At 39.8% G+C, this 25000-nt stretch overlaps 1 protein-coding gene across 3 annotated transcripts in view; it reads right to left on the reverse strand.

The window, feature by feature from the left end:
• The window catches only part of ZNF536 (zinc finger protein 536), a 352810-nt gene that overhangs the window by 276146 nt on the left and 51664 nt on the right, over positions 1-25000 (reverse strand). Inside the window, exons 2-3 of one of the 3 annotated variants that reach the window (XM_075765690.1) lie at positions 21552-21631; positions 8179-8249 (exon numbers count right to left, since the gene is read on the reverse strand). The gene's annotated coding sequence lies outside the window, so the exon portion shown is untranslated. Of the gene's footprint in view, positions 1-8178; positions 8250-15138; positions 15277-21551; positions 21632-25000 lie in introns of those variants that run through there. The other 2 variants (XM_075765693.1, XM_075765692.1) reach the window with 2 other exon arrangements.

A 25000-nucleotide genomic window follows, 5' to 3' on the forward strand; every position in this document is an offset into this window, starting at 1 on the left:
TTTGCATTGACAATGCCTGTCAATAAAGAGGACCTTTGATCCACAAAGCTGAGAAATCCAGCAAGTCTTAACACATTTTATTATTATAAACTAAACTTAAAATGTACAAATAAACAGGACAGCGCAAAAAATAAAAACCTTGCCTTGGATCTCCTTTTCTTGTACTTTTCTGCCACAAGTTTTACACAAATTAAAGCACTGCCTACTGCTAAAGCTGACTTAAATATGGGTCTTCATTTACTGAGAGGTAGAGTTTGCAGTTTAAAAAAAAAAAAAAACACCACAACTTGATGTTGTAAATAAAGCTGTGAGGTTTCACACGGGATTGCTACGTTATTGAAAGCACACTAGAATAGGCTTAGGAAAACACAAATCAGTGTTGCAGGACTGTGACTCCTTCATAAACAGAAGCCAAACTCTGTCAGTTTTCGAATAAGAGAAAAGACTTGCTAAAAGCTTCAAGATGTTGGGAAGAATGTGCCCAACAATGCCAACTTACTGCAATAAACCTAGCTCAGTAACTAGACTGTGGGCTTCTTTGTGTCTCATATTCTGAATGCAGAAAAAAGAAACAAGACCTCTGTGCCTCTTGCTATTGGGGAAAGAGTCTGAAGAGGACCGAGAACTGACAGCTCCTAAAAATAATAAAGCAACAAGGAGAGGCAGGCATGGTGATTCTCAGGAAGGACTGAAATGAAAGAGCCATAGCTGCTACCCTCATTATCATAGGTAGATCTGTTAAAAAGGAAGCTTGCAGCAGAAAATGTGGTTCCGCCCCAAAACGGGCCAAAACTGACATTGCAATATGGAAATGTTTACCTTGGAAAAGTCAAAACACTATCCTTAGATTCTGTCATTTATGTTTTAATATGCTGTATTACAATACAGCGTAAGGATCTAAAAACATGGAATGTAAAGTAGACATTTCAACTCCATCAAAACATTTGCATAGTTTCCCCTGAAAACTTCAGAAAATATATATGCTAGAAATTATGTCAATCAAGCTAGAAACATTCAATGCAAAACATATTCTTAACTATTCTTTTTTTGCGAGTGGTGAACTGTTCCCACAAAGGGAAAGAACAATTTTGAGGAATAAAAATAAGGCTGATTAAGCTGAAGAGGAAGAAAAAAAGAAGGAAAAAAAAAGTGCAGCTCTGAAGGAGACCAGTCCATCTAGCGCCTTCACATGCAACCGCCCCCCCCCGCAGCGACTCGCACACCTCACGTTCCCCTTGTGCTTCAGGGTTTTGCCCGACTGCGCAGCATCCTGCAACCCCAGCTCTCAGCATGAGCATCCGTGCCCGCCCCTGCCCGGGGGCCTGCCGCAGGTTAGCCTCGCTCCTCTCCTCACGCTCCCCAAATTACTCGCCCTCCGCTGCTACGTGGGCATTTTCTGCTGCACTTGGCCAGGATTATTACAACTCTGCTCCTGGTCAGGTAGTGGAGAGGAGCGGGCACCAACTGTGAGAGGTTTCAACACCTGAAGTTAAGTTAGGCCAAACACCCGAACCCCAACGCGCACGTCGCGGTCTCCCTGACCCACGTGCGCATCCCTCTCCCCTTCTTCTGTCTGCACTCTTCAAGGAAAATTTCAGGGTTTAGTTTTGGTTTTTATGTTTTTTAAAAAAAAGACAAAATCTGGCTCAAAATACTTTTAGAGTAACTTTGTGAAGACAAAAAAAAAAAAGGCTCATTTAACAAATATGTGTCTGTCAGCAACCAAAACCAGTTTTAAAAAAATTATTAGGTCTTACATTTTTCCATTGCTACTTTCTCTTTTCAAAGTTTCTTGACTATGAATATCAGGCATATAGAAAACAGACCTTACTAACTGTGAACTTATACAATGGACACGGGTGGAAAAAAGAAATCTGTCCAGTGAAAAAATACAAATAGTAGAATATGCATTTCACATTCATTTGTTTTTAAGGGATATTTCATTAGGATATTTCAATTATTTCAATAAACACCAAAAAAATCATTCCCCAGTACAGAAACTTGGTCAAAGTTTTTGTTTTAAGGTCGTGTTTGAGTACTAATATTTAAGCCAACCCAATACTGGAAGCAGTACACCACTTGTGGGAAAACACGTATACTTTTCCCCCCCCCCCATAAAAGCCACAATACTGCAGTTTCCATCATTATTAGTATAAAAAAATTAGTACAAACCACAAAAAAAAAAAAAGAAAAAAAAGAAATTTCACTCCTACTTTCGTATCTTAACCTGACATATACTTTAGATCTTAACCTGACATTAATGAGCAAATACACACGAGGATGATGATCACACTGTAGGATAAAATGGCTCATATACTGTGTTGATAAGTTAAGATGAAAGAAATCCAGAACAAAGACGCAACAGTATTGTGGAGATATGTTTAGATTCCAAAATATTTGTATCAGTCAAAGATAGAAACACCCAAGACAAAAAAAACAACTGATAAATAGAAACATCCACTTTTTTTCACCTGACTGTATAATAAAGGTACTGTATATATTAAAGCATTACTCCATTACTGTGCCTAGCTGCCACATACAATACACAGATACATTATATACACATTTTCCATCTGATCTCTGATGCATTTGCAGCTCCCATGGAATATCAATGCCATCCCTAAGCAAGCATTTGAGGGTCGGATTTAAGTTACAGGAGACAAAGAAGATGCTCAAATGGAAACAGTACTGGCATTGAAGTCCTGACCCGGATGATCTAAGACTGTAGTTGAGGTCCTTTTGAGTAACGTCTCTGACGCAATTCTCCCTGAATCTCAGGACAAAGCATTACAATTCGCACTGGGCAGTTGCATCCCCCAGCGGGATGGGGGAGAGAGTCACAGAAAAGGACCACTGGACTGCACGGGAGTTTACAGGAACCGTGGCCGCAGAATCCAGAAAGCTCATCTGAAAGGCATTTAATGTAATCCCACCCCTCACTCTAACTACAAATGTGATGCAGGTGGCACATTTCTTCACGTATACTCTACCGGTAGCGCCTTCGCTTTCGATAGCGATCAAGCACCACAGCTTTTCCTCTCCATTTTCTATCCTGCCAGATGAAGCTTTATTCTCTTCTCATGCCGACTGGCTTATTTACCTAAGACATCGTGACACTTTATTCCGTCGTAACGTGGCACTATTCCCTGAAAGCGAGGCCAGTCATTAGATGTATCATCCTGAAACGTGAATATTAATGCCCAAAAGAGATGAACCATGAGCATCAGATGGACGAGAAGGGATTAGTGGCAGGATTGATAACAATTTACAAGTACGTCAGACACAATGGCACATTGTCTTGATCGACAAGAACTACTATTCACAAACTGTACTTCCACAAGCACCTTCAGTGCTCTCACCAATCAAGATTCATAATAAGCATTTTAATACTGGTATTTTTTTAATGGCATCAGCCTGCTGCCAAGCACAAGTCAATAGGAAAACCACTTCCAAGGAATGAAAAGCTGAAGCAAATACAAAAGGTGCACTGGATGAATGCTGCAGCAGTCAGCCACTTACACTGAAGAGAGAAGAAGAGGTTAGAGTCCAAAAGAGAATTTTCCAACAATAACGTACCATATTTATGGAATGAATGCTGAACTTGACCAGACAGTTCATAATAAATGCTACGTGATTAGTTTGGGTTTTAATATAATTTTATGTTTAAAGACATTCTAATTGCAGCTAGAAAGTGCAACTGTTTAAAAGTGCCGCCTAACAGCCCCATTACGAGTCAGGCACCGTATTGTAGAGGCATGCTCAGGGAAAAATAAAAACACGTCACACTCAGGATATGTTTTTGTCTCAATGACTTGAAAAAGTCATTTTCCTGAGAGACTAAATAATGGTGAAATGTATCAACCCCACTGATTCTCCTCCTCTTCTCCAGTTAATCTGAGTTTGCCAAAACCAACTGCCTAATGATATTATCTTGTGATTTTACAGCTACTTGTGTTGATGGTGTGTACAGGACGCAAGCAGTCATTCTTGGTCACGTGTTTAAAAAAAACACCCTGAATGGAGAATGATTTGAAGAGTTGCTGCTTAGAATTTCTTCCACTAAACATAGGTACGCATGGTACTTTATTGAAATAGTCAAGCTAGGTCAAAATTAGGAAAAATTAGCACAAGCAGAACACCAGATCAACATAGCTTTATTCCTTTCACTACACAAGCTAAACCAGGTACGTCTGCCTAATATATTCTGTGCCTGACGAACTTTCTGCAACACAAAGCTGAGTACTTTGTTGCTGAACAGGATGCAAGCTGAAATTAATTTATTTAAAAATAAATAGAGCCCAGAGTCTTCCTACTACCTTTCAATTTACTTGTTCACACAGCGCAAGAACTGACCTCTTCATTAACTCAGTTTGTATTGTTTACAGATGTTTTCAGAAGATGCACATCTCTGCTGCCCCATTCTAAAGCCAGGCTTGGCTCCAGCCCGGCAGTCGCTGCACACAGACCTAAGCACAACCTTCTGAACCAGGTTCTGCACATTCCAGCTTCTTCCTTTTAACTTGAATTCCATAAGTAATTTTAGGTGGGTGAATTGTGTCATGAAAACAAGAGTCTCTTTATTCATTGGTTTTTTAAAAGCTATATAATTCTTGCCCTGCCTCTAATTGCTTTGTATTAAATATTCACTAGAAATACACGGAAAATTTGCACATACTTCATAGTAACTATTCTTTTTGTTCTGGAGACAAAATTATTATTTACTCAGTTAAAATTATTATTGATTTTTTTGCCAAATGAGAAACTGCAGCCTGACTTGGTCACAGCGGCTCCATCCTTCTCCTCATGAATCTCCCACTGCACCACACTTCTCTTGCCTGTACCTCTCGCCCCTCCAGACCTTCATCTACTTGGACTGTCCAGCTCTCTGGGAAGAGGACTGGATATGAAGGCTTCAATACAAATTTCGGCTGAAGCTGCAAGGCAAGCCATCGAGTTTTATAACTCTTCTGCTTTACCATTTATCTCAGAGGGATCTTCTCCTACTCCTCTCCTACACAGGCAATTTGAGAGAAGGAAGATGAAGAACGGAAGCTTTCGAGAACAACCCAGCCAGGATAGACAATAAACCTGCATCCTACCCTGAGGAAACAGGGTGCAAAGTTCAGTTTTATGTTTGTATTTCTAAAGAGCGTAAAGTATCAAATATGCTTCTTTAAGAATAATTCTCTCTCTAGTCTCTTACCACATTGCCATGTAACTATACAATAAATATTATCCTGCTCACATGCTTCTGTTTACTTAGCATACATTATACTCGATGTTATCTGGCAGCATAAGTTTCAGTTCTGTCATCTTAAAATACTAATAGTTGTCAATCAAAACAGAAAGTGCATAATAAAAATGTTCTAGTAACTAATAACCCTATATTTCTACACCCTCAGCATGGAGCTAAGCATTACTAAAAATGAGATTAATTATGTTTGTACAGTGCCCAATACAATCAGACAGACCTCTAAACATCCTCCTAGAAATGAGCACAGACTAGATACATAATCTTATAGAAAGAGTGTGTATATTATGAAATATATGCAACATTAAATTAATAGTATCGTCTTACTTTGGCCCAGCCTTTTGATCTACGAGAGAGGTTTGGGGGCGGGGGACACCCACAATCTGCTCAGTGACACAGTGCTAGGTAGCGGATGAGAGAAAAGGGCACTGGTGACACCAAAGTAATTTACAGTGAGTTTCTGCAAACATTTAGAAGCATGGAAGCACCAAGGAGATACACACAGGACAGGTCCCTGAAGTTATGACCAGCTTAACAGGGTAAACTGATCACTTTAAGATAAAGTGTCAGAAGAAAAATCCTTTCAATTATATCTGTGAAACTTTAGTGGGAACTTCACTGCTCGGGACATTTAAACCTGCTCTGGAGAAAGTATTAGCAAATACCCTGTAGGGAACAATCCTCTAATGTCCAGATGATGGACTAGATGTATAACAGGTCTTTTGCTACTCCAATTTTTATTATTCTAATCCATCACCCTTACCGAGGTGGTGAAGTTTTATGCAGACCTTTAAAATTATGACCATTAGAAAATTATGCCTGTGTCTGTATAATATACACACACATACGGATGTAAGGTCTGTTTTTAAAAACTCAAAGTGCAAAAACAAATTTTGCCCCTAATTTGCCCATGCTACAGCTGTAACTATGCATTAATCTGGCAAGTGCAGACAGAAATTTCTAATTACGGTTCTATGAATGCACGATTTACATGCGTAATTGTGACAAGTGAACTTGCAGCTTAGGCATGCAGTAACTTAAATATGTTTGCTGCTGACAACACAGTAGTATTGGACTGTGACATGCTTATGCCATGAAACCAAGATGAGCCTGTGACCTTTGCCCCAAAATAGAAAATTAGAAATTCTGCCAGGTAGACAACAAGTTGACATCAAAGCTTGCAGAGGCAGCCACGGAGAAGTCCCACAAGGAGCTCTACACAGAACGCTTCCATCAGGGATTCTCGAGGAAAAGGTGAAAGATGTTATTTGTCTCCCTTCTGCCCAAGCCACCGTGGTCTCTCTCACTTTTCTTTGCCCCTCTGTTTTGCAGAGGGCCTAGAACTCTCTATGAGTATTTCTAAAACCTGAACCCCAGCGAGGATTTTGGACTGACAGCCTACTAACAGTAAAAGTCACTCGGAGAGAGCAATGGCTGCAGAAAGCACGTCTGTTCCCCAGGCACAGGATGGCAGAACTCTCTATCCTCCTCCTTTACCATACCTTGCACGTGCATAAAGGCTTCGCTTTGTCCGTGCAGTTATTGTTGTTTCTGTTGTTGCGGAACGGAAATCCTCCTATTGACTACGGCACTAGGCAGTCCCCCCCATACGAGTGCCAATAGAGATCCATTGTCTACACACTTCAGTAGGAAAGAAAAACAATGGAAGGGTATGGGGGAGGGAGAAGGTGTTTTTCTTTTAATCTTTTAGACTGTAATAGCCATAATTGGCTTTTCTATATAGTTTGGCCCCAGTTTGTCATAGTATTAAGGTGAGAAACAGTGGCCTGCGCTGATTTTTATACACAAATCTTAATGACTTCAATTGCTGCTAAGGATGCAGAATGGTGGCAGGATATGGCCATTCACCATTAAGGCTCTAAAGCCTTCATAATTACTGAGTATACAGAATATTTATTATAGAGGCTATGCCAGGCCTCTTTTGTGAGCTGCCCTGGGCCTGTTCTCTGAGCCACATCAAGCAAGAAGTTTAAATGAAACTGCTCCCAAGTTTCTGAAATGGTTTAATAAAACATATACTGACTGTAATATTCAGTTTATAGTAGAAAACTATTGCCCCTTGGTTTGAAAAATGACCTCTAGTTGGCAATTTTACTCTCAGCTTCATAGATTATAGTCCGCTGTTGGTCATTTTCTCAATCCACAGGGCAATACTTTTCCATAACAAGCTCAAACTGCAATCAGTATTTGTAGGCTGTTACACAAGTTGAGGATAATATGTCTCAACACATTCTATTATATGACTAAACAAAAGAAATAACAACCTGGTGACACAGACATATGGAGAAAAGCAGTGCTATTCTTCTAATGCTGAGATAGCAGAAAAACATATTCCTTTGTATTGTGCTAATTTGTATTAAATGTAATGTCTTCAATACACAAGAATCTCTAATTTGATTTTTCATTAATAGTGTTTTGGTTTATATTGTCTTATGTCTATTCTTATTTCACTGTAAAATGACAAATACTAAATTCTATTAGTATCAGATTTTAGAAATGACAGATAGTGACAGATAGCCTAACATTGTGAAATCACATTAAAATGTATTCACATAGATATCTTAAAGATCATTTGCTCTTGGGCACACAAAACAGTCATAAACTTATAGGTTTGATATTAGGAAATTCTGATTAGTTTAGAAGGCAAGTTGCACGTTACTGTTTCAGCATCCAGCTCCGGTACATAAATACGAGATGAAATAACAGATTTTGGAAAAACAATTAACCCATTTAGATAATGAAATAGATACATTGTGCTGAGGAGAAGCCATAGACCAAGAAGCAAGGGAGATCTGGACCCTGTTCCAAGATGCGCTACAGACAGCTCTGCCAGCCACATATTTAAGAAAGTCACCCCACCTTCCCAAACCGCCGTCACTCTCATCTGCAGGGCTCGCACAACTTACCGAGCTGGCTGGAGTGCGGCGAGGTTTAAGTCTTTAATCAACGGATGACGAAAGCTCTTGTAGCTCCTTTACTGTAAATGCAAAATATTTATAATTACAAGACTAATATTCGTCCCCATCTGTAAACAAAAGTCTGCGGTTAAAACGTGACACCCACCCTCACTTGAACCAAAGGAAACAGCTTCCTAAGCTGAGGTTAGTGGAGTCAAGCAGAAGTGGACGTTTTGCCATCCGTCCTGTAGAAATCACGAGTTTCCTATCCTTTAAACAAATACATCGTATTTGCTGGGGATCTGTGATGGGGCAGAACGGAGAATCTTGGCTGAAAGCTTTAATAAGACCTATAAGAGAAAACCATTCATTGTAGATTTGTATGTGCGGCTTCATAGACTATATGCATCTATAATACTGCATTTTGAGATATCAGAGGGGCAGATATTTCTTCCCCCCCCCCCTTCATTAATTTTCCACTTCTGCTCCTACATTGTTGCTCAATCACAGATTCACCTGCATTCTCTAGCTGGAATTTAGGTGGTCTGGATTCATTTAAACATGTAGGAACTGCATCCATAAGCTTTAAAACATTTAAGCTAAAGAATGTAGTTGAATGTGATTACCAGAAGATGATGGCTCTTTATCTTACAAGTCTTCAAGGAATTTAGATGTCTAACTCATTAATAGTGTTTGGTGCATTACATTTTACATTGTTAGGATTTTAGAAGAAAGGTTTTCTAATACAGGGGAAAAAAAAGCAGCATTGTGGGGGCTTCCCCCCCCCCTCTTCTTTTTTACATTTTTCATTTTAGGGTAATAAAAGTGGCACATATGTGCCATAGTGTAATGGATTAATTAAGGAATATGATGTTTATCCTAGGTCCTGAGTTGTACATCTTCATAACTCACTCATAAAAATTAATGTATTATACCACGCTCCACAATGATATATCTATTTTCACCATACCTGTTGAGAATAAATTGTTCTAAATTGGATTATCCTGATATCCAGTGAGAAATGTAAAAATTACATTGTTATTTTAAGAATTTACATTGCTGTGTATAAAAAAACCCATAATCTTCTCACTGAGCTTTTGAACTGTCATGTTACTCCCACTGTTATGAAATCATAATTGCTGTTGCCACACCTAAAATCAAATGCAATGCATATTGTATTTCTTCATATGCTGTGCATTTCCTACCTTAATCACAAACCATATACAGTATATTTTAGGGCTATTCTTTCATTACTGCTTTTGTACATAAGTAATATACAACTGTGCATTCGAGGACTCCTAAAATCCTCATTTCTAAAAAAAAAACAACAGATGAAAAATCCCTAAATAATAATGTACAGATGTTTCATATTTAAATGAGCTGTTGGCATTTAAAGCTGCCAATCATATGCAATAAAATTGGTGAATTTCAAAGTACTCAGCATTTACAACAGATTTTTTTGAAAATCAAAATATCATTTCAGGATGACTGAAAAAGATGACTGTTCAATAAATATAGAATGATATATTTCTGATGTCATCTTGAAATTCCTGTGAGTGGTCAAGTACACTATATTGCTCCATACCAGTTCCTATTCCTTTTACCTCAAGAAAGTTGATTCTGCTTGTCCTTAAGCTGCAATGCCTCACTAAAAGTAAATTATCTGCACGTTATCTGCAGGGTAATCCTCTTCCTGAATACAAGACAGAACATCAGAGTTTCTAATCCTACACAGATAGAGTAATTCACATCCACTGTACGTTTTACTGTAAAGACAGAGTAATACAATATGTTTGATAAATCATGTATGTGTCTGTGTACAAAGAAACAGGTTTATCTCCTTTCCTACAAGATGCATCCGTATTAAAACGCGCACACACACTCCTCATGCTGGCACTGCAAGAATCTTTAGAAGTTCTATAATAGAGACATCTAAGTTTAAAAAATGAAGCAGCTCACAGGTCAAACAAGTTCCTGATGAGAAGTGCTTAACCAGAAATATTATTCCACTGATTGTAAGTTTTCATCCATACATCAAACCCTACAGTCTATTGATTAAATAAAACTGAGCTTTCTTTATTTCAAAGCAAAAGAGAATTAAATCATCCCCATTGTTTTCCCTCGGTTTGGAACCATCACATTGTACACACTGGCCATGTGTCCTGCTTATAATTGCAACATCCTTAAGGAGAGCTTCTCCTGCGATGACTGATCATGGGTTTCTTGCCTCCTCCTCTAAAGCTTCCGCTCCTGGTCATAATCAATGGCGCTTGATGGCCCAATACTCCTATTCAATATGGCAAGCGATATGATCCAAGATCTGCTAAAAATCAATAAATTCATTTGCTTCAGGGAATTCTGGATCAAGACAACTTTAAGTATATGTAAATACAAGAATCTGCTGCAATTATGCCGGCACATCTTTCCGTTCTCATACCTCTTTCTCACTGCATAATTAGCTGCATCATGCCTTAATTTTGCAGTAATCCAGCCCAGGCAGCCCGTGCAAAGCCTTACCGAAGTCAAAGTCTAACAGCTTAGAGAACAGAGGGTCTCTTTCACCAAAACACATTAAAACATTGCACATCTGTATATTGCTGAGCCCCACATAGCGCTGACGGGGCTATCTCTGAAGATACCATCAAATACTAACATAGCATGAACGTGTAACAAACTGCTAATGAAGTCTTCGAAGAGCACCAACAGGTGGATACAAAAAAAAAGTCATCTTGGAGTTTAGTTTTGACTTTTTTTTTTTTTTTTTTCTTTTCCTTGTGCAAAAACGCCCAAGTTAGCTTAATAGTTCCCTTGGGCTACTGTGTCTCCAAGACAGCCTTCACTAGGTTCCAGTCTACCTACACAGCGCTGCTCTGCGCCGTGCAAACACGCTCCAACGCTCCACACCTACCGTGACGAGGCCAGAAAACCCAGTGTCAGGGATGTGGTTTCCAGCACTGCTAGGATGAAACAGTAGCATCCAAGTTCACTTACATGTTTCACCCCACGCTTACAGATGAAAGGACACATGCTAAACTCAATTCTGTTGCTGCATATACACATCATTTAGTAAATTGAATAAAGTGTTCTGAGTATTATTTTTTTTTAAAAGGCAAGGATTTTTTAATGTACTTTGAATCTTCTTTAAATTAGCATTGCAGACTAGAGTAAATGCATAATTAGTAATGAATTAATAAACAAAAAAAAAAGGAATTTATTACCTGTTATTTATTTCAGTGTAATGGAGTTACAGAAAGGCAGAATGGTGAGTAAATACAGACATCTGTACCAGCTAGGAAGGCTGCAGCCCAGGCACGTCCTTCAGCCCTTTCGTCTTTTTCCCCTGGAAATCACAGTAGTTCAGCACCAGCAGAGCAAAGATGAGAACCTTGCTCCTGCCAAGTAGCACTAATTTCTGCCCATAGTGACATTCAGAAGAGGATCAATCGAGTCACAGGGGTAAGAAAACCCTTTGCTTATGATGTGGCTGTCACCAGTGAAGAAGAGTTTGTAACACCCTCCAAGCATCAAGATACACACAAAAGAAACATTTTAAAAAAAAAAAAACCAAACCAAACCCAACAGGTACTCTTGCAAAACGTATCAATGCAGTTTTTGAAACTGAAAAAAGAAGTCAGAAGATCAAGAACTCGCCGTTAGGAATTTCCTATTAGTTAAAGAACATAAGGATTCTCCTGAAGTCTTTGATTGATGTATGATCTTTTATTTCTTTTCAGGCAGAACAGCTGTCCAGTGAACTAGAAGAACTAGCCCTGAAGACAGCTTTGTGTCTCATATGACTTTGAGAGGGAAAATTATCCCAATGATAAATGCTTTACATTGAATGTCTAAGAAAAAAATAAAAATAAAAATGTCATCCACAAAAGAATTTTTCTTTCTATTTGAGAAAGCAATCACTATTATCATCATTTGGGGGGTGGGGGGTGGTTTGCAGTGTCTGATACCAAAAGGAAAGGGTACGTCCCTCAAAACTGGATTTGGAATGAACCCAACCAAAAAGACGCAATAGGTACTTTTGAGAGAAGGACGACTGGGCAAACGGGGAGAGAAGCAGAGAATAGTCTGAAGATTATCAGGACACAGTGACCTGGGATATGTTGTAACTTCCTTCATTTTTCTTTGTAAGGAAATTCTTTACGAGAGCTGAAACACTCACACTTTGCTGGCTGATAAACACACACAATCTTTGCCACAATAACTATATGTAGAAAGAGCTTGAATGTGTCCAAGAAAAAAATTGTAATAGCGCAGTGACAACCACCACAAACCTGCTTGGCAGAAGCGCCTGGTACAAATTAGTATAAATTTATTCAAATCTAATGGAATTATGTAAGTTACATAAATGGAGGACTACAACCACTGTGATAACTCAGTGAAGTTACAACCAGATTAGAGGAAAATGGATTGAAATGGAGCTTGCTCTAGAACTGCGTTTCGGCAGCATGGTGAAGGGCTAAGAGAAGAGTCTTAGAGAACGAACAACCAGAATACTCGGGTGAAATTTGTACATCTTTCTCATTTTAAAACACATCTCATTGTGGCACTTCAGTGTATGGGTGAGTTCTGATGGCTGCTGTCGTACACAGTCAGCAAAAGGAAGAGTAATTACAACTGTACTTTCCCTGAAATAACCAAATCCCGTGTAACACCACCAGCAGCAAACAGTACGTCAAAGGTTCATCCTCCCACCCCCCAAAGCCTCGCTGAATTTGCCCGTCATGGTTTAACCCCGGCCGGCAACTAAACCCCACACAGCAACTCGCCCACTCCCCCCATGGCAGGATCGGGGAATAGTAAAAGTGAGAAAGCTCGTGGGCTGAGATAAAGACAGTGTAACAGGTAAAGCAAAAGACATGCAAGCAAAGCAAAACGCAGAATTCATTCCCCACTTCCCATGGGCAGACAGGGGTTCAGCCATCTCCAGGAAAGCAGGGCTCCGTCACACGTAACGGTTACTTGGGAAGACAAACACAATCACTCTGAATGTCCCCCCCTTCCTTCTTCTTCCCCCAGCTTTATATGCTGAGCGTGACATCATATGGTATGGAATATCCCTTTGGGCACTGGGGTCAGCTGTCCCGTCTGTGTCCCCTCCCAAGTCCTCGTGCACCCCCAGCTACTCACTGGTGGGGTGGGGTGAGAAGCAGAAAAGGCCTTGGCTCTGTGTAAGCGCTGCTCAGCGGGAACAAAAACATCACTGAATTATCAACACTGTTTCCAGCACAAATCCAAAACAGAGCCCATACTAGCTAATATGAAGAAAATTAACTCTATCCCAGCTAAAACCAACACAGCCACATAGTTGATGTTCTCCATTAATTTGGTCAAGACTAAACAAGGGCTCCTACGTATCTGGATAGGATAGGTCTTGGCTTAGAAAGGCCTAGCAGGAGAACACAATGACCTTCAGCACATTCTATCTTTATGGCCCTTGAATCCTTAACCTAGATCTTCCCTTGCTCACCCTGCCCAAAACTCTTCGTCTTTCATTCAATACAATGGATCTTTCCTCAACAGCACTCTTCCAACTTTCACTCTCCTCCCGACCAAGCACCCTTCTTCCTGCCTTCCTGCTCCAAAGCCTTCCTGAATAAGCCCCTGTGAGTATAATTATTCAATAAACTAACTAAAATTAAATTAGATCTTTAGCATTGAGAAACTTAGAGACACAGTTGCACGCTCTTGTATATGTTTGCACAGCCAGAGATAATTTCTCTGCCTTCCCTTACATAATTTGAATGCCCTTCTTCCTCTATCCCAAACCCCCTCCTTCATCCACTTCTGGAATCGTCCTCATCCTCCCACATAAGATGCCATTAAGCTATGCATCAGAGTGGTGCTCCCACCAGCTGTTGACATCTGCCTGCTCTTCTGCCACCTCACCTGTCCCTCCCGGCATCAAGTGCCAGCCCCTGCTCTCACGCAGATTTTAAATCCACAGTTCCATCCCGCTCCATGGGATTCCAACAACAGAAGAACAGGAGATAAGAACATAAAAGCATCCTCAATGTGGTGTCCCATCAGGAAGCCAGCTAAATCTGATAGACACTGTCCTCTCTGACCCACAAGCAGGGAAGGGCTGAGCATTTAGAGAGGAGAACAGCAGTTCAGAAAACACCTTTATACGGCCTGTAATCAGCCAGCATCACCTAAGAAACAAAAAGCATTTGCCTAGGTCTTTACTTTTGGGGTAATCAAATCACATTAAAAAAAAATCCACACATATATGTTACATAAATATATATGTTTCCCCTTCTTCTCCCCCACTTTTAGTTTGCATTGACAATCAGCAATTATTTTACAGAGAAAGACTCTGTAACAAGCTTACAGGATGAGTTTAGTAATAAGATAATTATTTGTAACTCTATAAAGAATTATAATTTTTAATTTAAAAAGAAATCAAATAAGACCAGCTTTCATCTTTCCCACCATGTGAAGAAAACATTCTCTGCCTACAACTCAAATTATCATTCTCTCCTTTGTGCAAAATGAATTGACCCAGAAAACTAAAAGGGTAAGAACCCATATTTGCTGGGCTTATTCAGCAGCCAAAAGTTCATGAAAAACACTGTTGTGTATCACATAGCAACCACTTGATGCCTATTGTTAAAATACAGTAGTTATTCAAAAAGTAAAATCTTGCATTCTCAAATAAGAAGCCAGGCTGCAATGTGTGTTTACTGGGTTTGGAAATAGTCATCTTGCCATTTTCTTTTTCCACAGCCTTAGCATATGTGGTCAGCTATGCAATGTGCAGTTACCCACAGGAAAGAAAAGGAAGGCACGAATTTTCCTCTGGTGTTTTGCTCACAGGACAACGTCCATTCAAAGCAACGCTCGAGATCACTAGTAAGGGAATTAAGATGCACTCTACTTTTATGCAGCCACGCTTTGAGTAAAAACGTAATATTCCAGAGGAAGAGCGCAAGGGAGAATTGGAGAGCAGCTTACTGCTTTGTGACTGAGCGTTACGGTTGCACGCTTTCACCTGCTCTCCAGGCGAGCTCCTCTCAGGAAGTCCTTCACACACGTGCAGACGCCCACATCACTTCTGCGCATTGGCGCTTCTTCCAGCACCGCTACCTGTCACTACAGCTGGGCAGAAGCGTGAACTTCACGGACATCTCCCACTCCACCTTTCCCCCAAATCTTTTGTGGTAAGATACGGCAAAAAGTAAGATTTAATAACAGTAACATTTATAGAGCAGGAAAAGTCAGCTGTACAGTCAGAAAAAAATATTAACAATTTCTGTTAAATGGAACATGTGTTACTCTAAAATATTTGAAAAGCAGTGGCAGATCACTTGAGCTCTTCTGGCCTTTCCAGATTCCCTTGAAAGCTGAAAGACAGCCCTCAGTTTCAGGCACAACTGCATCAGACTCTCTGTTTAAATTACCAAAGCAAGACCAAAAAGGTTCTTCTGAAACAACTGCTGGAGGAGATGAAGGGAAGCATGAGAAAGATATCAACTCCCTTGTAGGTGCTATTATGTGCTATTACACAAATAGTACAACTTAAAGCTTCAAGATAATGGCATTTTTAATACCAGAAGGGAACGGCAGACTTGCTTAGCATAACTTTGAGATATTTCATCAAGGCTGTGTACAAACAGGTGTGCAACATTTTTGCTAGGTGTAAGATGTTTGTTGAGATTATCTGCTTATTTAAAAGTGCATTTAAAATCCTTTCGAGTAGTTAAAATAGCGGCGGAAAGTAGATTAAAAGGGGGAAAATGTGTGAGCATAAACATTTTTGACAAGAACCTCACTTTGAGCCAGGTATGTGTGCGCTGCTTCCATAGTCTCTGAAAAGAAAGTTGAGCGGTAGGCAGCTAACCGCTCATGAATGCATGGAGCTGCTAAGGAAAAAATGTGAGAATGAATTAGATACCTGGGAGCAAAGAGGTGGGTTTCATGATTTCAGAGAGAGAGATATCTGGCTGTTTCCAAACCAAGATGGAAGACATGGATGGGTTGAAGGTGCAGCTTGATTGCTGCAAGTACTTGTCTTAATGAAAAAGTTCTTTACTGAAGGTTAGAGGAGAATGCAAAAATTCTACTTCTTAACTGCACATCTCAGCTGGCTTACAAAATATATATTCAAACAGAAGTGTATATACAGTTAAATATTGGAATTGTCCCAAAGGTAGATCGGTGCATACTTATAGACAATCCTTGTCTGTACAAAGGAAATAGTTGGTTTGGTCATTGGTCAGTCATCTGGCTATGACAGGATGTGGTAATTATACATGACTGTTGAATAGCTGTAGTTACAATTGTACAGTCATGTGTAATTTATCAGCAAGATACTGACATACTTGATGAAACAAAGACCAAGCTATTTCATCCAGCGCAAAACTAAAAATTAAGAAATCTTTCCCCCAAAACAATAAAAAGCATATGTTGAAGAATAACGCAGAACTTTGCTAGCACAACTCAAATTCTCCTCTGAAAATGTATGCTTCTCTCAGAAACAGATTCCCAGCACAGGGACTGGTAATTTATGATCCACCAAAATACTCTGTTGAACAAAAAAGTAATACCTACACTGCGCCTATGCAAATCACTACGAATAAGTGACTCTAAGGACCAGTAAGAACAAAGCCCAAAACTCCTATCAAACATTATTTGAGGTTTGAAAAAGTCAAGACAAAGTGTAATTTTTTTTTTAAATGGGGATAAATTGGGATTTCTGTAACAATTGACTCATTTTGTCTGCTTTTATCTAAGGATCTCAAAGAGCACTCCAAGTGTTAATTAAATTACAAAGCATTTTTGAGACAGGTAAATGGTATTATGCCCACTGGGGAACAGAGAGAACATTTACGTTTCATTACTAAAGTCACACAGTAATTCACTGGCTAGTAATACAACCCAAGAATTACCAGTCACCACTTCTACTCATTGACCCGATGGCCTCACAAGAGATAAAATTAGCCTTAAAAACCAAAAATACTTTCCTCTTGTGCTTTCCTATCTTCCAAGAATTGGGCCAAGATTTTTTATTTTACTTTTCTTCCTCTGCTTACTGGGAGCCCTCTCCTCCAGGCACACAAAAGCAGCCTCTTCCTAACCCACCCGAGTGCGTTAAGGACCACGGCACAGCAATACGACAGGAACCTAAACAAGGGCGGTGAACTGTAATGGTGCTGTTCAGCAGCTTACGCAGCTGCATTGGGACCCTCTTCTCCCTCTTCTGACCAGCCACGCTCCCAGACACGACATGCAAGAGCCTCTGTCCCATCGCAACAAAGACGGGAAATAATCCTTTGCTGGCCAATTCACCGACTTCCAATCCTACTTCGCCAAAGAAACGGACAGAAAACCACCCCAAGGAACCTAGTGCCTCATGCACTACGCGCAATAATCTCCCACTGAAAGGAACAACGTAAGAAACAACGAACGAGGCCCTGAAAATGCCTCGGACCACGGAAAAGTCTATTCTGCAGTTTACTACATCTACTTTGAGTTGCGTGTGGAGAGATGAGGGAGGAACACCTCACTGACCACGCTATTCTTAGCCAAGAAAGGAAGCCACCGTTTTTCATTCTGACTTGGCCCTGACTAGTACAACTGCAGGACGCGCGAGTAATAAAGCAGTAAGACATAATGCAATCTGCACAACAGACAGTCCAGTGACTTACGGTGCAACCTAAGGCAGCGCTAATTCAAGACCGGTACAGCTCTGTTAGAGCTTTAACAAATTACATCTCCATTAGTAAACTGATTTTGGAGAGTTCTTTATAAAAGGTTTTTCTGTTTTGTAAATAATTATTTATTACTAAAACCAGCAAAGCATCTTCTTGAACTTTCTTTAAACCTTTTGAACACAATACGAACCAAGATTTCAGGCTTTATCCCCCCCGCCCCTATTTCTTGTTATGTCATGAAGAATCAGCTATGTGCAAGAGATGAGAATGTCTTTGATTTAAATGACCAAGGCTTAAGACTGTCTTTACCGTGCCAGAAAATAAAGCTGCTGCATATATTTCCAGTAGTAGTATTATCATTATATGGTATGACAATTATCATCTTTTTTTCTTTTCCTAAAAATATGTCTAAAGAACCGCACAGTTTATACACTGCATTCAAAATATTTTTCTTCGTTTACATTGATTGCATATTTCAAATCATGTTACAGCTGTATCGCTTAGCCTAAATCAAATAAGGAATCCACATAAATGCATACACACACTTTCCTTGTTTTTAGACATTGCCAGTATTGACAAGATTAAAATATTTTTCTCATTCATTATTTATTGTGATATGATGAAACAGTACGAGTACGTATTTAACGGAACATCACAAAGCAGAGTTAAAAAGTGGACATGCCGTTTCATTTTGATTTTGCTGCGACAGTGTTAAGTATGTGACTCCCTGACTGCAATAATGACATCTTTGGGTGATGAAGATTTAAGATGCTTTGCAAAGATGCAGTGTTATCCAAACTCTTCAGCCATGCTGATTAGGAGCATTATTAAATAGATGAACCCAAGCCTGGAAAGAGTGCCGTGACTGAAGTCCCTCCTGCTGCAGAGGATCGGGGGAATCGGTGCTCAGTGCACGAGCAGCAAACTCCCACACTGCATCAGGTCCATAACTGGAACCACTGGAAGGTAGCCGTACATAACTCCAAGATTTTTATGAGCACCAACACTTTTTGCTACCAAAAAAATGTCTTCTGGGTAGTTTCTCTGCTTCTAGGGTGAACTGGTGCTACCTAACTACTGGAGTTTGGGGTCAAGCAGTACTGTGTCTGGTTGAACCTCAAGTACAGGGCAGGTAGGTATGAATCCGGGTTTCGAACACATGTACCGTGGATTGAAAGCCACAGACACAGCGCTGCACGATCCCAGTTTCCAGCTCTCAGTTGGGGACCATTCTGCACATTTCTGCTGGCAGAGCAGCATGGAAACGCCAAAAAGAGAGCACCAAAACCGGTTCTGCTGGGCAGAAGAGCACAGAGCTTCCCTCCTGTAGTGTGTGGCAGTATCTGGGTTAGAATGCAGACACACACACACATTTTAGCCCAAAATGCTTATTCTTCCATACTACAATCTAAATATACCCCCTATGATAAATACAGCAGAATAATCAGAAGGTACTGAATGCTTAAAATGCACCCTTAACAAAACAAAACAATGTAATGCATATCTCTCTTTACGTGTCAAACAATTTGCCTAACAAATCATAATAATGCAGAGTGATATAAAATTCACCCATCAAGTCCAAATGCATGCACAAAGATTACCATGGCAAAGAATTGTGAATTTCATTAAATATGTTAAAGGCAAAAAAAAAAAAAAAAAAAACCAGCTTTGAAAAATAGTAATCCTGTCTTTCAACAAAAATATTATAGGAAGCTATGAATTTGGTAGATCTGAATAGGATGTTGGTACATGTTTTACTAAGGTAATATAATGGCACACTATTATTAGATCACATTAATCATTACTGTGCCAAAGGCACTGACAGCACCACTGAAAAGGATTGAAAGGGCTGGTAATGGATATAAATTACCCATTGTGTGATAAAAGGATTTTTACTAAGAAGGTAAGAATAAAACAGCAAATTTCTAATATAACTGTTGTGTAAAAACCAAAATAAAAGTAATCCAGTCAGTAATATCCACAAAATCAGAAAGTAAGCACTTTTGAAACAAGATAAAGTCACAATAAAAACTGTATACAATGCAAAATTAATTTCATGGTGCATAATATTACTATCAATTTAAATAGTTTACATGATGACCTCTAAGGGGTATGGTCAAGAGAAAGGTAAGCTTTGTTAATTAGAATAGTGTATGAGCTTCTGCATGTGTGTTTTAAGTTTGTGGGCTTAGAATTTTTTTCTTTGTGGGTTGTTGTGGGTTTTTTTTAAACCAAGAATGGCCTCATGACACCCCCCTGAAATTTAAGACACATTGAGAGTTTTCTGTTTGCTGTATTAACATCGCAACAAACAGCACCTCTCTCACATGGTTTTATTTGGATTCCAAATGCTATTACAAAATGAACCACGTCTTTGCTAAGCTATTTAATCATCTGATTGAAACCATTTGTATTACTAATTGTCCGGTTCTGTGCTCCTCCTTTACATTGGCAAGTATTTCCTGATATTAGTAGGGATCAGTGAAGTGGTCAAACTGCATCCTTATTTACAGCATTAAAAATCCACATAATTTCTCCAAAGTTGATGGAATTCTTCTAGAATCAAGTCACTGTAATTCTTTGAGGCAATTGTCTAGAATAAAACCCAGTAGCTCACGTTCAATTAGTAAGTTTTAAAAATTGTGAGCCATATTCTTAGATGATATAAATTTGTAAGTACAGACATCAATCCTGAAAACACTTACGTCTGCGCTTAACTTTACTCACGTGAGTAATCCCATTAGCATCAGTAATTCAATACCTGCTTATGCATTTGCAGTACTGAAGCTTTAATATGCCTGAATATCCTCTCACTTACATCAGCTATAAATCAGCACAATTCCTCTGAATCACACGGTTTCTACTGATTCACAAGATATAAAAATGAGTGGACAATCCAGTATAACAATTATAATAAAGAAATAATCTAAGAATTTGAATTTGAGAGCAAAAACTTTCAGAAATTTTGATTTAAGAATCAATTAACAGATGTAGAATATAGAATTAATTATTGGTTATTTCCTAGGAAGCTAGACTTATTTCAAACTAAGGGCCAAATAACCCAATTCTGATTTCACACTGATTTCCACACCAATCTTTCTCAGACTTTACAGGAGCTTCTACTGCACTGGAATAGCTCAGAGGAAAATCACATATACAATGTAGTACACCCTTCCACCCACTGATTTTCATGGGTGTTCTTCTCATGCTAATATACAACAGAATATGGTTCTTAATAATATGCATGAGACGTTCTATTGAACTTATAGGAGGAAAAAAAAAAACAACAAAAAGTGATAAAATGAATATAATCATGAGTGTCATGGATTATTTTTTTTTTAAATCAGCAGTCTGTTGATAAAGTAATAAATGATGATTCATCTCTAACACAAGTCTTGCATATCAACCGCATAAGATGAATGCTCATGATTTTACCAGGCAGATTTTTTTTTTTTTTTTAAAAAGAATCTATTTGTAGCTCTATTTGTACCTCACCTGGAAAGAGCTACAACAAAAAGTTTTGCTACAGACATAAACATAATATTTTTAAAGATGTAAAAAAAAAAATGTGAGAACAGATTTTTAAATCTAATTTAGGTACATTTAAATAAAGATACATTTTTATGTATTTTTAACATGGAAAATCAAACCTAAAACCTCAGATCCACAAGCAGAACAAAATGCTATTAGAACAATATAAGTAAATATTCTTACCAGTTACTCTTAAACCAACGAATCTGTTCCCTGGCTGAGGAAATTCTTAAAAGACACGGGATAGGTACTGAAGGTCGCAACTGTAAAAATAAAACCTGTGAGAAATTTAGTATGTCAAAACTCAGTGTTTGAATCAGACATTTATGTTAAAATATTACAATGCCACCTCAAGCAGACAATCTACAGAGCAGCAGAGAGTATTGAGAATTAGAATATTAATGGGATTAACACCTTTTATTTTTTTAAGCCTTCATAATGTACATGTTTGGTGGTCATTTCTTTTTGGGAACTGAAAAGTTCTTTCAGTTCTGGATTGTTTTGAGGGGGAAAACCTCTTCTCAAGATAATGCTGAGGAACAGAATGAAATTCTTCTGATCCTTTCCCCTAGACAGTGCAGCAAAAGAGGACAAAACAGGATAAAACAAAAGTTGCACAGCATACTCCAGAAACCCAGTTATTCTCTTTGACATTGATATTCTAATCTTTCAAACTGAGTAAAAAGAGAACAGCTACTAATTGTATTTTTACTTTTTTTAATTCCATTTTATAACAGAAATAAGTCCTTTGTAGATGATCTCATCTAATAAACCCCACTTAAAAGAGATAAGAGCCAGCAGTAAAAGCCAAGCCAGAATACTTCCAAGATATTTGTCAGTAGTGAATTTAGGGCCATTACATTAGTAAGCAAAATAGAAACAAAAACAAAGGGCGTTCTTAGAGCAAAATAAAGTTCACTCGACTGAAGCTATAATCTGAAGAATTTATGACTGAGAATTCTAACTATGTTTATTCCTATGCATGTCTAACAAATTAAATTAAAGGTCACTTCCAAATAATACACTCTGTACATCTACATCAACCAAACTATGTCCTACAGCAGGCTCTGGCTCTGAAACCCCAGTTGGGGCACCACAGCCTCGGGGCTTCACCTTCCCAACGCCCCTTTCCCAGAGAAGCGCCGAGCGCTCCGCGGAGCCCCCGTGGCTGGCTGTGGGAGTCAGCGTACGCAGAACTGCATCCTTCCTTTCTGGGGGAAATAATTACGAGCTTGGCCATTCTACTGCATTTGGTTTAAATCGGTCAGCACCAACAGGACCGCGCTGCTGGGCGATGCCATTTGTTGACCTGAAGGATAGGGAATAATTCTGAGGACTCCGATTGATGGTGAAAACAGTAGTAAAAATTCTGCAAATGAGGAGTTCACTACAAAGCAGCACAGTGCTCCACTAGCACAATACCAGTACAAGGCTTTTCACGTACCCTCTAAGATCTCTCTGGACTCTACCTCGTCCCGATTACATCCAACGCAAAAATGCTACTGCAGAACACCCCACTTTGTCCGTGCCACCTCCTCTTCTCACCCCCTTGGTTTCTCCACCACACCAAACGCAGGCTACTTATTTTCATTTTGATGGTCTACCGCAACGTTTCCTGATCGCCACTCCTTCCCCCCTCGCTCGCGGATCGAGCCAGTCTTTATCATGCGCTTCCAAATACTTTCCAAGTGATGATTCTGCCACACAGCTTCTCTGACATCGGAGCATTACCCCAGTAAAAGCGTCAAACTCCTCCTTTATAACTCACATTTCCACAGCTAACTGCCAACAATTCAGCAGAAGACATCTGGTTTGCCATCACCACTGTTTCTCACACGTAGGAACACGCTGCTTTTTTTGCTCTCTCCTCATGCCCAGCTTTCTTTTACATGCCACTTGTCTCTGGTTTTATACCTGAGCTGTAAGCCCCGAAAGGCAAAGCCTCTCTCCTCCTACATGTTTTACAGCACTAAGCGTGACGGGGGGTGAGCAGGCACAAGGCGTTACTCCAGCGCGGTGCCCCGTCTTCCTCCCGGGTGCGCCCAGCTACGCGGGGAGCAAACCCACGGGCAGACAAGCCGAGCGCCGACCGTGCCGGCTGCGGAGAACGGAAAGCTTTCGGAAATGGTTAGTGAACCCCACCGCTCTGCGCCAGATTTGGTCTTCCCAAATACGAAATCATATCTGGACAGGATTCAGGTCCCGTTTAGAGCGGCCCATACCATTTCAGAATTCACATAACTGAATTTTGGTTACAATATTTGGACATATAGGAAAAGCAAATTCCTGGACTGCTACATACAACCATAGGTCCCATCCAACGGTGTCAGTTGCACAGTGTCTAAAAACACTGACAGCGTGTTTGCCTGGAATTTCTGCTGTTGTTGATGTCTTAAAACCTCAAGATATACCTTTTTAGTGTTTACTTGCCGTTCATTCAATGTAAGAAAGCCAAGAAATAGAAACAAAGAAGATAATAAGCTGTTAGGTTTCAAAAAGATGTTATCTCACTAAACAGGTTCTTAGTACTCCTACGCCGACATTGCAGACTACATTTTTGCTACGCTATTACAAGGCTACTTGTGAAAAAAAAAAAAAATTCAGATTTTACATACACGCTCATGACTTGCAAAATTCTAGGAATGATTCTCAAGGGGCTTTCACTAAGATGCTTTATAAATTCTGATGACAGACAGAACACAGTAAGGCTTCATCTCTTAAAGTCCTGTACTGATTTGTTTGGAGGCTTCGTGTCATTGATCAGCATGTCAACGTCTCTTGCAATCTGCTTTCCAGTTCATGACTGTGAGTGAACCCCTCAGGTTTAAAACCTTAAATGATTTAAGGTCTGTGATACATAACCTTACGAACAAATTGGGAAAATCTGTAGCTTTACACATTAAACTGTAGCAGAAATGATTTAAAGCCTTATAAAAAGGTATTTTACTTACCTGTGCTAATATTATTCTAACACATTTGACACTGACTATGGAAAGCAGATAGTTTAAAGGTACAGGCAGCAAGCTGCACGGGAACAAATTAAGATAGTTCCACTTAGGTCAAATTGGGCCACTTTACCAGTGTCTAACATGCTTGCTGGCATTAAAAAATTGCCCTGTGAACCCTCCCCAGCCCCAGCGATCACAGTAAAGCCTCCCCGAGTAACACTCCCGTGCAGCCGTGCTCGGCTCAGCGTGCGAGCCCGCTCCCCCGGCACACCTCTATCCCCAAAGAGGAAACAACCCCAGAGGCCATCAGAAAGAAGATGGCAAGATAGAAATACCATCGAGATGTAACCGCAGTAGAAGGGTACGATTTTTGTTCGTTCTTGAACATGCTTATGGAGCTCGTTCCTTGAGACTGATGATGGACATTAATGGGAGAAAGCAATCTCTTGTCCCATCAATGGGGGGGGGGGGGGGGGGGGGGCCAGAAGGATTTCTGCGTGTTACAGATGGAAATCTAATACACAGCAAGGGAAAAACGGATGCTCGAGCACGGACTTGTTCTGAACGATGGGGCTTTTCCCCAGATTCTGAGGCTGCAAAGGCTTCGTCGTGAGGCTCTGGGCACCACATCCTGCCCCGGTTAAACTCACCGACGAAAGCCCCGCTAATCTCAAGGGGACAAGG

Source organism: Balearica regulorum, chromosome 13, assembly GCF_011004875.1.
Source record: "Balearica regulorum gibbericeps isolate bBalReg1 chromosome 13, bBalReg1.pri, whole genome shotgun sequence".
Classification (NCBI taxonomy): domain Eukaryota; kingdom Metazoa; phylum Chordata; class Aves; order Gruiformes; family Gruidae; genus Balearica; species Balearica regulorum.